The 14,020-nt window shown below is 36.3% G+C and overlaps 1 protein-coding gene across 1 annotated transcript in view; it reads right to left on the reverse strand.

Moving 5' to 3' along the window:
* Window positions 1–14,020, reverse strand: part of TMEM163 (transmembrane protein 163) — a 304,131-nt gene that overhangs the window by 2,184 nt on the left and 287,927 nt on the right. The window lies entirely within an intron of this gene.

A 14,020-nucleotide genomic window follows, 5' to 3' on the forward strand; every position in this document is an offset into this window, starting at 1 on the left:
GACCTGAGTTCAAATTTGTCCTGGCTGTGTGACCCTGGGCAAGTCCCTTAACCCCAATTGCCTTGGGGAAAAAAAAAAAAAAAGGTGCATCACTATCTGTGATAGTCAAATCTCGAGAGAGTTTGCTGGAAATAGGCCATGAGGATGTCTCATTTGTCCCAAATAGCTCTCAGAATGGTCTTAAAAAGAAATTCCAGAACTGCTCCACAGCTCAGTAGCTAGAATAAAGAAAACATTCCTTATAGTTAACCTCGTATAAATTGTTACAATCAGTATTTCAAATAAGGAGAGGTTTAACTAGTTTCAGAACCTGCCTCAGTTAACCCAAAATACTCATTCATTGAATAAAGGTGTGTGTTATTCTAGCAGGTAGCAATGTGTCACAGTAGCAGACCTGTAAGAAGACCTGTACCTCAGATACCAGCTAGCTGTTTGTGGACAAGTCACTCTCAGCCTCAGTTTCATTATTAGTAGAATGAGGATAATAATAGTACTTACCTTGTAGGGCTATTGTGAAGTTAAAATAAGATTATATATATATATATATATATATATGTTTATATATATATATATATATAGTTTTAGAAAGCTTATTGTACTTTATAAATGCTAGCAATGATGACAACAATGATATAGACTTTATCCTTTGTATAAAAAGTATACAGGTTCGCTGTATACACACTGAGAAATATATAAATATCAATTATTATTAGTTAGAATCAGGAGTTTTGTGGGGCTCAGATGAATTAATGAATATAACGCACTTTGAAAACCTTAAAGTCCTCTACACATGTCAGTGTGTATGGTTGTTAGTTTACAATTACTAGGTCTCTAATCTGTCAATGATTTAATTCAGTGAACCTTCTAAAGACCTTCTGGGAAACTCAAGCAATACAGGAGTGTAGTAGTAAATGTTCAGTCATCAAATTGCATTATTAGCATTTTCTTAAGTCAAGACAATTGACAAAACAATAAATCAAGCATTTGGAGCAGTTACTACTTTTTGAAGGGTGATTGTTCATAAGAAAATTTAAAATTCAGGCTGGTTAGAGCTGGCTCCAGCACAGCTCTGAATTGAATCTAGATGAGGAAGGAAAGGATAAGAGATTTTGTTTAGTCCTTGAATTTTTCGACCTCAAAACATTTAAAAGCAGCACAGTGTGCTCAAAAGTTGTCTGTGCTGCAAATCAGGATAGCTTGGCTTTAAGTCCCAGATTTTCCACTAATGAACACTGTGACCTTTGGCCAGTTGCATCATCTATCTGGACCTCAATTTTCTCACCTAACAAATGGAAGGATGGGTGATTTCTAGTGCTAGTGTTCTATTATCTTCTGAAGAGAGGTTTAACTCCAAGGCAGGATGCAGTTCAAGGACAGGGATGTGTGCACAGGAAGATCTAAATGACTCCTCCAAGCTACCTACTCACACTTTTTAAGTGGCAAGAGAGTGCCCATAGTCCACATAATAAGCCTGATATATTGTACTACTTCATAGACATGAAGCTCTTAAGTCTTAACTGATCCTAAGATATGCTCCCACAATACATTTCAAATCCTTTCCCCTTTGTTCCTGAGCACTAGACACTAGCACAATACCTTTCAAAGTCAGCCTAACAGTATTTACTGAACTGGCCAATAGCAGGCCAGTTTAGAGGTTTAAGCATTAAGGCAGGGGCTGGTATTTGAGGAAGGTAGCAGAATCTTCAAATGATACCATCTGTTTAATTCTAAGCACCAAGTGGATTTCTGCCTAGCCTGTGACATTAATATCCCTAGAATTTGGGCTCAAATTCTCCTTAAGTCTTTTGAATACCTTAATTTCTAAATAATGCAATCAGGACAAATACCTCACAGAAAAGAGGCTTGATGTTCCAGATCTTTGCAAGTTTAAGTGCAAACTCAGATCATTTGCTCCAAATTTCTCATGATCATCACTAGTAAAAATTTGATGGTGTGACTGCTTTGTGCTGTAGGTTATAAAAAGATTATGTCATTTCTGCTTGATACCAGAACTTTAAAATTCATCAGAATCACCAACACTACTCATCACAAAAGGATTAATTTTAAGCAATTATTGTGTGTTCTTTTTTGATCATGGTTAAATTGAATTTTTCCCAGGTGTGACTGGACCCTTCATTTTTCTCTTTAGTATGTTAATATCATGGAAGCAGCATGATATAATAGAAAGGGAACTGGGTTAGGAACCAAAAAAATCTGGGTTTTAATCTCTACTCAAATCTATACTAGTTCTGTGATCTTTAACAAGTATAGACCTCTCTGAGTCTCATTTCCCCATTTGTGAAATGAGGATACTAATACTCCAACAATATTTAATATGAAAAAGTTGGGAAAATCATAATGCACTAAATAGTGTACTATTCATATGGGATAGTTTTTCACATCAAATAGCATTTAAGATTAACTTTTTATCTCGGAAAACAGAGATTCTATTATTTGGAGAGGATAGGAGGAACCACAAAACCTCTTAGGAGTTAGCCCATTTGCATCTATATACTCACTTCTTTTATCACACTGAGATAAAGTCTCATTGACTGAAAGTTCTTTTTTTTTGAAATCACTGTTTGTTTGTGGAGGGAGAGTTGGAAATTAAAAAGAAGAGAAATAAGAGCTTTGCTTATCCCTGCAAGTAATTCTCTTTTTCTCTTAGCCTCTCAACCCTGACTCCTTCCTTGCCATCTTTATTATGAGCACTCATGGGAAACTTCTGGCTTCCTTAGGTTAATGCCCAATGCTTGCTTCAAAAAAATGAACTATCTTTGGGACTTTTGCCAAATTCTCTCATCTCTCAGAACTTCAATTTCCCCATATTTAAAAAGAGGATATTGGACTAGATTCTTCCTAAAACTCTTGAGCTTTAACATTTTACTATTCTGTGAGACTAGGAAGTGAAGTGCTTTTTCCTATCATGACCACTAGATGTCCACTCAGCTCCATGAAGTCACAGAGCTAGTTCATGAACATTGGTGGTCATTCATTAAAACACACTGTGACCTCTTCCCATTCACCCAAGCTCAGTGGCCTTTCCTTATCCTGTCCCCCCTCCCGCCAAGGGCACAAGATGTAGTGCACAGGAAAAGATCAGTGCTATGATATATTTTTTTCCCCATTTTAGACTGGAATGAATCTTTCTTATTCGTGAATTCATTTAAGCAATTTTGGGGAACCACTTAGATTTTCAACATGTATTACTTCTCCTGGTGATGCTATATGGCTTTAAATCAAAACATAACAAATCTCAAAAAATCATAATTACAGGTAACCTCAGAAGCAACAGAAAGACACTTGGATAGGCACAAATAGGCTGCCTTCCATTACAAGTGATAATTTGCATTAAGGATATACTTAGACCCAGCTAGATGTGCAGTGGATAGAGCACTGGCCCTGAAGTCAGAAGGATTTGAATTCAAATCTGACCTTAGATACTAAACCCCAATTGCCTTGCCAAGGAAAAAAAAACTGCATATGACTTAGTTTTGTTATCTATGTTTTATTATATTTTTATTTATTTTATTAAATATTTCCCCAAACAGTTTAATTTGTTTCAGCCACACTAAGGAGTGTTTCTAGCTGCAGTAGGTTTGACACCTCTGTTTTATATAATGATAATTATGATTATGATTAATAGGGCTGGGGACTACTAATTAACAATAATAATTGCTTGCATGCATACAGCACTTTAAGGTTTGAAAAGCTCTTATTACATATTAGGTCATTTGATCCCCACAACTCTTTATGATAGATGATATTATTAGCTAGGTATAGGATTCTTTATACAAAGAATCTGGTGGAAATCTCCAATGATTTGAGAGAGGGAGGAGGGCCTTTTATGAAAGATATAAAAATATAACTAAAAATCAAATAAGATGAGAAAGGAACATGACTTATACCAGAGGAAGAACCCAACCAACAAAATCCCTTTAAATATATAAGTACCACTTCTTGATATGATCCACAATTTCTTCTAGTTTTTAAAAACTTTTTGATTTTATTTTATTGTATTTTGATGTCTCATAGAATCATTAGTTTCCATTTGCTCAATTCTACTTTTTAAGGAATTATTCTCGTTAGTCAGCTTTTGTACTTCATTTTCTATTTGGCCAATTCTAATTTTTAGGGAGTTAATTTCTCTTAGTTAATTTTTGTATGTATTTTCCTCTGTTGTGTGCTCTTTTTCATGATTCTTTAGTATCACTCTCATTTCTTTTCTCATTTTTTTCTTCTTCTCTAATTTGCTTTTTAAAAATCCTTTTAAAGCACTTCCGGGAATTCTTTTTTATTCTAAATTACATTTTTGAGGCTATTTTGACACTCTTGTCCTCTTTTAAATTTATGCCTCGATCCTCTTTTTGTCACCACAGTAATTTTCTATTGTCAAGTTCATTTCTTTTTATATTGTTGCTGTTTTCTTGCTTATTTATTCTTCTTGCTTGTAATTTGGTGTTTTTATGTGAGAGTTGGATTCTAAACCTGTAGTATTCCAAGTTTTTTGTGTTGGGGCTCAGGGTCTTACTGTAATGTTCTGGCTGGTTCTCTGGAGGTCCTCCAAATGAGCCTTGATTTCAGCAGAAGAATCACCACAAGAATAGTCAGGAATAAAGTCCAAAGTCTTTATTATCTCCTTCACAGTCTATCTCCTTTGCCTGGGGCTGGGCTAGCTTTCTGGGGGACCTTCAGATGGGCCTCAGTCTTAGTGGAGAAGTGAAGGAGACAGGACAGGTGTTTATCTTCGAGTCTGTCCTCTAGTCCTCCAGTCCTCTCTGTCTATCTCAGAGTCTGTCTTCCCTCCCAGATCTCTTAGCTCCTATATACTCTATTATAAATACATCCTCATAGGTGTCAATCTTGTAGAACTATACTAAGTACTAAGTACATGAAAACTAGACAATCATTATCTGAATTGCACTGAGTTAACATCTTGTTATAAGATTAAATCAATCATACTGAGTCTTAAGTATACCTTTTCAGAGTTCTTACCTTCTATAACTCCCCTTTTCTTTTGTTTTGGTGATTATCTAAAGAAATGTAATGTTCTAGTTAGCTTTCTGGAGGTCACCGGACCAGCCTTGGTTTCAGCAGAATAATCACCACGAGAATAGTCAGGAATAAAATCCCAAGTCTTTATTGTCTTCTTCAGTCTCCCAGTCTGCGTCAGCAGTCTAAGCCAATCAGCCAGTCAGCAGTCTGCACATCTCAATGTAATGTCCCAAGTAGGGACGACAAAATGTACGGTTGCTTTCCAGAGCCCCCACACCAGGATAGATTAAAATATAGTGTCCAGACTAGCTCTCTGGAGGATCTTGGGACCAGCCCATGTCCTTGGTCTTCGTGGAGAAGAGATTAAGGCAGGAGAGCCACCATGAGGCTGGTCAAGTCTTCTCTTTTGTGGCTGAATTTGTCCCCAGTTTATATACTCTATTACAATTAAATCATTTCATCATACTGAGTATAAACCAATCATTATATCACTAAGGAACCATTATTTGTTGTGAGACTAAATCAATCATACTGAGCTAGAGAGCTATTAATCACCATGCTAAACTAAATAACCATTGTCTTATCAATTCCACTGAGTTAACACCTTGTTGTAAGAATTCTTGCCTCAAGTATATTTTTCCAGAGTTCTGGCCCATTACATTTTACCACCATTTTATCATGAGCTTTTAGGACTTAACTAATTACTTTCACTGGAGGGTAGGCTTCTCTTCTGGCTTGTAGTAGGGGACGGGGTCTCCTTGTTGACCTCCCCTGGGATCCACTCATGGGGTCAGGCTTCACTACTGGTCAACAATGGAGTCAAGGATGGTTTATACTGGAAATGGGCTCACTGGCTCATTTGTCTAGCTAATAGATTGCCCCAGACCTGGAGGACCTTACTCCCCTCCCATCCCAGTGAGACAGGCCTTTCTTGACATTCGAGAAAGGTACTTCTCTCCTTGTAGATCTTTTCTGAGGTGATTTTCTAGTTGTTTGGAGAGGAATTAGGGCTTCAGGAAGTTCCTTCCTCACTCAGTCATATTGGTATTGGGTGTTTTCTGTTAATTGTAGTAAATTGCATTTTCTATTGACTTGAGGACTGTTAACAATTCTTTTCTAGCCAGAGATTTCTTACTACTCATTAGTACCTCCCCAGGTTGAACCAGGGTAATTCAAATAAATCATTAAGTCCCATGTTGACAACTTTGGCCAAAGCTTTGTCAGGAATTTAAAAAACTAACATAAAATTGTACTAATTGTAGAAAAGTAGGCTATGTGTCTGCACTTGCATGTATAGAAATTGGGGGACACCTTTCAACTCTATGAAAATAACAAATTTGGGGAAATGTTTATGACTTCTAAATATAAATAAAGGACCCCAAAATAGATCTGCTGAATACTGAAATTAACATATTATTTGAACAAGAATGAGCTAGTGTTTGAAATTTTTGGAAAAAAGCTTTTAGTAGTTTAAATGTTACCCAATAATCCTGCCTACTACTAATTTATTTAGCAATTTTTTTCTTCTTAGATTACAGAGGTGAACTTTAACTTACTCTAGAGAAACCATCTGTGGGTCCAATTAATGAGGCTTTTTTGACCTAGAATTAGCTGAGGGAAGCTGTTGATGATCCTCAGTTTTTCAATTACCCAATACTTTGCTTTTTAAGTCTGTTAATTTTAGTAGGGGGGATGGAGCTGCTCTGTAACAAAGTCATCGAGGTAAGGAAGGTGTAAGCCAATTCACCCACTACAAGTTAGGCTTTCAAAATGTACCCCCTTAGGGTTAAGTGGATGCTCCCTCCAGGAGAAACACTGTGCTGACCTAAGAAGCTAGTTCCTTGTCTGACAGAAAATGCTTGGCTCAGCCTGCCATAATGGAGAGACCCATGCCTCTGTCGCATCAGGGAGCAAATGAGCAGAAAGCAGCAACCAGGTGATAAAAGAAGGCAAACCCCAGGGGTCCTGCTTGCTATTTGCAAAACTCAGAGGAAAGCAAACACTAGCCAATAGAGAAATTCCAGATCTTACCAGCCAGGAAAACTGTGCTCATTCCCCTACCATCAGAGAACCCTTCTACTTTCCTCTTCCTTTCTTTCACATAAAAGAGAATAAGAAAACTGAAAACAGGGGTAATTATCGTTTGGCTCCTAATTCTCCTGATCAATGAACAAATTCCAGATCCTAAATGATACAATTAGTACAAGGAGGCAATTACAGAGACAGATTTCCTTGTTATTTCTGCCTGGTAGGGGTCTGAAACAAAACAGTTGTATGGCCACAAAGTAGAAAATGGGGAGAAAACAAATAGTAGACCCAGGAAGCAAATTGTGGCTGTTCTGGGTTTGGATCTGAGTCCCAGTTTCCCTTCTGTTTCTTTTCCCCTTTGTTCTTTGAAATCATTCACATAACATTTCTGACAAATTACCAGGACAAGATCCACTTGTGGGAAGCCACAAATATTGCCAGGCTGGTCTCTTTATAGCAGGGGTTCTAAACCTTTTTGTGTGTCGTGGACCCCATCATCAGACTGGTGAAGCCTAGAGACCCTTCAGAATGTTTTAAATGCACAAAATAAAATACATAGTATTACAAGAAAATCATTTATTCTAAAATAAAAATGTAACATTTTCCATATCCAGTTCACAGTCCTACTGAAATATATACACAGACTTTCGAAGCATCCACATCACCTGCAGTTCTCAGTCCTGCTTTATAGGATCATAGATCATAAGAATTGGAAGTGACCTCAAACATCACCTAATTCAATCCCTTGCTTACAATGTGACTACATCTCCTAATCTCTTCTGGGACAATCCCAATGATAGGATTATTTTTATTTTCAGATAGCTCTGGTCATTAGAGTTCTTCATCATATTAAGCCTAAATCTACCTCTTTAACTAGTTTGATCCTAATTTGGTCCTGAAGAGACACATAGGAATTTAATCTCTCTTCTATATGACACAACCTTCAAATATTTGAAGATAGTAATAATGTCATTCTATTCCTTTGCTCCAGTCTAAACATCCCCAGCAATCCTCTTGTGACATCTGGAATCCCTTCACCCTTAGCCCACTCTTATACATAAGTTATGACTTGCCAGTGACTTTCCTAAAATGTAGCACCCAGATCAGATGCCAGATATAGACTGACCAGCACAGAGTATAATGAATAGGACTATTGTCTTCTTCATTCTGAACTTCTATTCCTGGAGCCTAAGCCTCCAACTTTTCTCTGGTTGTGAGATCATTTTATTAACTTGAATTGTTTGTAATCCAAATTGTTTTAAAATTAATTCCTGCCTATTTGGATTTTCTCAGAGTTTTTTGTTTTTTTCAAGTTAAGTGCAAGCTCATTTCTGCCCCAAACCTTTTGGAAACCTGCCTCACAGCTTTAATTCAGGCAGCCAATAACTATGAGAAGAGCTGTGGACTCACAGAAAAGGAGGCAGAAGTTTACAAGACAAAGTTTAAACTAGAGAACAGAGAGCCTGTTGTTAAAATTTCAGTGATGACCTCTAAAATTCTCTCTGGATCTAAATCTATGATCCTAAAATCTTATGCTACTGAGCCCTTGATCTATGTTGCATGATGTACTGGTCAGAAATGAATGAAAGTATGAAAAAGCATTTATTAAGCTTTATGTACAAAACACTGTACTAAGTGCAGGAACACAAAGAGAAAAGCAAAACAGTCCCAGTTCTCACAGAGCTCACATTCTAATAGAAGACAAACATACTGGAGATATCAACTACAAAGCAGGTGGAAATATCTTCCAGTGGTCCTTAGGTTGCAGTTATTAGGCACATAAATAATGCATTTTTAAATGCTATTGTTTGGTCATTTAGTAGCATTTGACTCTTTGTGACACTATTTGGGTTTTTCTTAGCAGATATACTGGAATGTTTTGCCATTTCCTTCTTCAAGTTATTTTACATTTGAAGAAACTCAGGCAAACAGAGTTAAGTGGCATTTTCATTAATTAAACCATTTCACTTTCTGATTCTGAACCATTTGACAGAATTAAGGACATGAGTGGTAAGGGCTTTGTTTCTTTCTGAACTTTCATTGCTGTGGCTCCTGAGAAAGGCTCCAGAATCTCTAAAAATGTTTTCCCCTGAAAAATGGCTGTGACCACTAGGCTATACAAGTCAGGCTGTTGGTCAGGGGTGGAGGGAGGGAGGGAATACTGCTTCTTCACAGGGCTCTTGCCTATCAGTGATATTTCATTGGCAGGTGTTGGTGATGGCTAGAATGATAATATTCTTTGGAGAACCAAAATGAATGTTTTATAAGCAATTATAAAAGCCTAAAAACACAAATCAAATAATGCCTACAACAAAGTTAATCTGATATATTTGAGGATGTAAAAGTATTATTGTACCTTGTGTTAAGTAAGAAGCACTGTTAAGCCTTCATATTATTTTTCTTTCCCCTGAGGCTGGGGTTAAGTGACTTGCCCAGGGTCACGCAGCTAGGAAGTGTTAAGTGTCTGAGATCAGATTTGAACTCGGGTCCTCCTGAATTCAAGGCTGGTGCTCTTATCCACTGCGCCACCTAGCTGCCCCCTTCATATTATTTTTTACTCTTATTTTCACCGACTCAAACCAAGATTTTCTGAAATCATCTAAGGGTGATGATGAGGTGAAAGAGAAGACAACAGGGGAAGCTAGAGAAAATCAAAATGTCCTCTGAAACCTCTGTGAAGATTTCTACAATGTAGGGACAAGGACTTGTTGAAATGACTTTTCCCCTTCTCCAGCAAGGGCTATCCAGATACCCAAAGGTATTCAGGAAACCTGCACCCTGAACCCTTTATGAAAGGAATTGGCACAGAGCTAATCTGGAGATTCAGTTATGGGAATTATAACTCCATGCTTGAAGACAGATCCCTGATGTCAAATATTCTCCATATACTGCTAGAAACAGAGATACGCTGAATCTAACAAATAAACATCTTTAGAAGAAATAAAGATTTGTTAGGGATAAGGCAGGAAAAGAGGACTAAAGATTTTCCAACAAAGTAGTTTCATCAGATTGTGTATATCTGATCTAGAGGTTGAAAGAAAAGCTCTAAGGGATTGGGAATTTGGATTCAATCTGAGTGGAAGAAGGAAGAAGGGAGTACTTATAGAGCAATGAGGAACAACTGAGGAGTGGAGGGAAAAACCATATAAGGCCAGATTGAGAAATGGGAAGGAAAGGCTAAGTGGAAAACAACTGAGGTTATGTACGTGGATTTCAGTATTCACTGAAGTTTTTTAGTAGATTGGCTGATACCATAGTTAAGTATATGGGACTGACTAAATGATTGAACATAAAGAGTTACTATTAAATAATCAATGTCAAAGATAATTATGTGACTCATGAATAGATTACTGCAATTAGACTTGGGAAGACCTGAGTTCAAATCTCATCCCAAAAAATTATTAACTGTGTGATTCTGGACAAATCACAGTCTCTGAACTATAAAAAGAAAATAATAATAGCACCTACCTCTCAGAGTTTTCAAGAAAATAAAATGAGTAAAGAGCTTTGTAAATCTTGAAGTGCTATGTAAATGCTATTTTTATTATTATTATTACTATCATTAATGTTCTATTCAGTCAGAAGAGTATCTCTGCTCAGTTGTTTTAGAGCTCTATTTTTAGCCCTAGGCTGGTCAAAATTTTTGTTCATGACTTTGATAGTGACCTTCTTATGAAACTGTTAAATGACATGAAACTGGGAAGGATAGCTAACATAGCAGAAACAGAATCTAGATATAAAAAACTTGGCACACTAGAAAAACAGCTGAAATCCAATAAGATGAGCAGTTCAAACTTCCATAGCACTTAAGGTTTACACAGTATTGAAGGAGGATTGCATAGAGAGAGGCATTGTGTACAGAATAAGAGAGGTGATATTCACAGTGTACTCTGCCTATTCAAACAACAGATGTATTAAGTTCAATTCTGGGGCTACAAGTTTTAAAATATATTGAGGAAATCATTTAAGGGAACTAAGGAGATGTTTAAAGAAAAGATTTGTGTGAGGAGGTAGTATTTGATGGATTGTAATGTTGAAGGAGGGCAGCTGGATGACTCAGTAGATGGAGTTAGGAAAACTCATCTTCTTGAGGTTTAATCATCCCTAAGACTTAATAGGCTGTGTGATCCTGGGCAAGTCACTTAACCCTGTGTAATAAATACACCTCAGTTCCTCCTTTTTGAAATGAATTAGAGAAGGAAATGGCAAGCTACTCCAATATCTTTGCCAGAGTCAACTAAAATACTGAGAAAACACAAAAACAACAAAAAACAAACTAGTAGAAGGATGACTTTTTCTGCTTGGCCACACAGGAGAGAAGTAAGAGCAATGGACAAAAATGACACAACAGGCAGATCATGCCCAAAATTAGGAAAATTTCCTGACAATCTGAGGACTGATCCAAAAAAGGATAGTACTAAAAGCATTTATTGACAGAATGATTCAAAAAATCCCTTTTCAGTGATTCTAATTGAAGATAGGTCAAACTAAGGGATATCTTCCTCTCAACTCTGAAATTTATAATATATTAAAGTTCCCTGGAGCAATGCAAATAGTTGTTTGTTGCAAATCTAATCCTATAATTTTTAATTTAATTAATATATATGCATATATAAAATATAATATGTAACATGATTACATCTAATTTAATTATAATTTCTAATCCTTTAAATTCTATAATTGATGTTCACTCCTAAGTTTGAATTTTCAGCTATCTTAAAGAAAATGCTTTGCAAATTTGAAAGCATTATGTAAATATTAGTTGTTGTTATTGACATACGTTATTTTAATACTTGCTATGACAGCAGGCAGCATAGAGATAGTGAATGGAGTACTAGGCTTGGATTTGGCATAATCTGGGTTCAAATCTCTCTCACACACAAACAATGGGAAAGTCACTTAACTGCTATGTTCCACATCAGGAGTCCTCTCCCCTAACAAAATCACATTTCATTTATGTATTTATTAATGTAAAAATACAAATTTGTAACCATAATAAGGAATATGTTACAAAGTAATGGCACTGATTTTCTTTAAAACAAGTCTATTGGAATTTAGGACATAAACCACTTATTCTGATGCTTGTACTTACTGTTAAACTGATTCTGACATCTCTTAGAATTATCTTCAGAGCCAGTTTATAAGCTAGATAAAACAATCATCTTACTTTCTAGCTACATAAGAGGAAAGAAACATAATAGAATAGAGAGCTAGACTCAAGAAGGAAATCTCTGACTCTTACTAGTTCTAAGGCTATGAGCAAGTTAGTGGACCTGTCTGAGCTTCAGTTACCGCCTCCATAAAACATGGGCAATGAACTCCATGGTCTCCTTCTGATCCCATTTTAGATCCAGCACCTTATTCATCAGGCTTGACTCTGATTTATTTTAGAGGAGTAAAACAAAAATCAAACCAGAATTTCTCAGCCCCCCCTTTTATTTCTCCTTTCTCTTCCCTTCCCTCTCAAACTAGGAAGATCTATTCTCTAAGGGTAGAGAGGGAAAGCCATCTTTATTAATGTGTCCATCCAGGGTAACTCCTTTGAAGGGGATACACAGCACATTTACATGATTAAATTCTAGCATATTTATTTAAAAAGAAAACCACTTTCATACCCTTATAGGCAAACCTCATCTGTCTGTTAACTTGTCAGCTTTACACAGACCCAAGGCTTAATTAACAACATTCAGGCCAAGAAAGCTCAGGAGGCCTGAAGGTGCCAGCTGTGAAACCCAAATGAGAAATCCCTGCTTGTGAAGAGTAAATGTGCTATCTTTTACAGATGCTTGACAATAGCCTTAATGGAGGCAGAGGAACAGACATCAGAGGAACAAAATAGTTCTCTGTATAGTCAGGTAGATGATCTCTAAGGTCCCTGCTCTAAGTCCTGTGAAAGTAAAGTCAAGAAGGACCCCTGAAAATAAATTGGCTAACCCAATTCTAAAGAGAGAGAGTGGATGAAAAAAATAACTTCATATAGAGAAGAGAAAATTGAAGCAAGTAGTGAAAACCTGATTCAACATTCCCTATAAATAATAATGTTGTTTTGATCTTTCTATTTCAAGAACTCAATATATATTATATATTTGACTTTATAAAAGGAAATAAATAGATGTTATTTATACCTCCAGGAGAAGTGGGCATGTTTCAGAAAGGGACCCAGCTTTCTGTAGCCTTTTTCTATATTTCCCCTTGATAAATGCAGCACACAAAAGAAACAGCACATACATCAAACAAGATGCCTAGAAAGAATGCATAGAATCAGTCACTACGTTAACTATTAAACAATGGTATTTAGAGCCAATGTTTTTCCTTCTTTTTCTCTCTCATTTTTTATCCTAATGGCCCAACGATGAGTTTCTTAGTGAACTGGCCCAGAGAAGAACTCAAAGAAGGACAATAAAGCCCCTTCAGCAGACTTCAAAGACATTTTCTATAAGCTTAATGTGGTGGGAAGAACACTGGACCTTTAATCAGTAGACCTAGTTCTGGCCATTTGTTGGTTGTGTGACCTTCACTAACCTCCAAGCTTTAGATAAAATGAGTATCTTAACACATAGAATCATTGCAAAAATCAAAGGAAATCATATATCAAAGTACTTTGTGATGGCAAATCATTATGCAAATGTAAATTATTATTTCATGAACAGGACTAGTATATGCTCCATAATTCTCATATCCATCCAAGACAGATGTACAAACACCTTAATCAGATCTTAGTGTTTGAATTGGTTGTCAGTATAGTCCATTTGCCATTATATAAAATTTATATAATCATAACATTGTATATATGTTATATGTATAACATGTAGAAATTATATAATTTGTTATTCTTTTTGTTAGAGGTATGCTCTGGGATTACTAATACATGTAATTCATTGTCTCTACACAGATGAAATCTAAGAATATTAACTTAAATTATTAGAATATTCTTTAAAGGCAACCATTAGCTCCTTTTATATACACCCAAGCCCACAAGGCTTCAAACTTTGTATAA

Source organism: Sminthopsis crassicaudata, chromosome 3, assembly GCF_048593235.1.
Source record: "Sminthopsis crassicaudata isolate SCR6 chromosome 3, ASM4859323v1, whole genome shotgun sequence".
Lineage (NCBI taxonomy): Eukaryota > Metazoa > Chordata > Mammalia > Dasyuromorphia > Dasyuridae > Sminthopsis > Sminthopsis crassicaudata.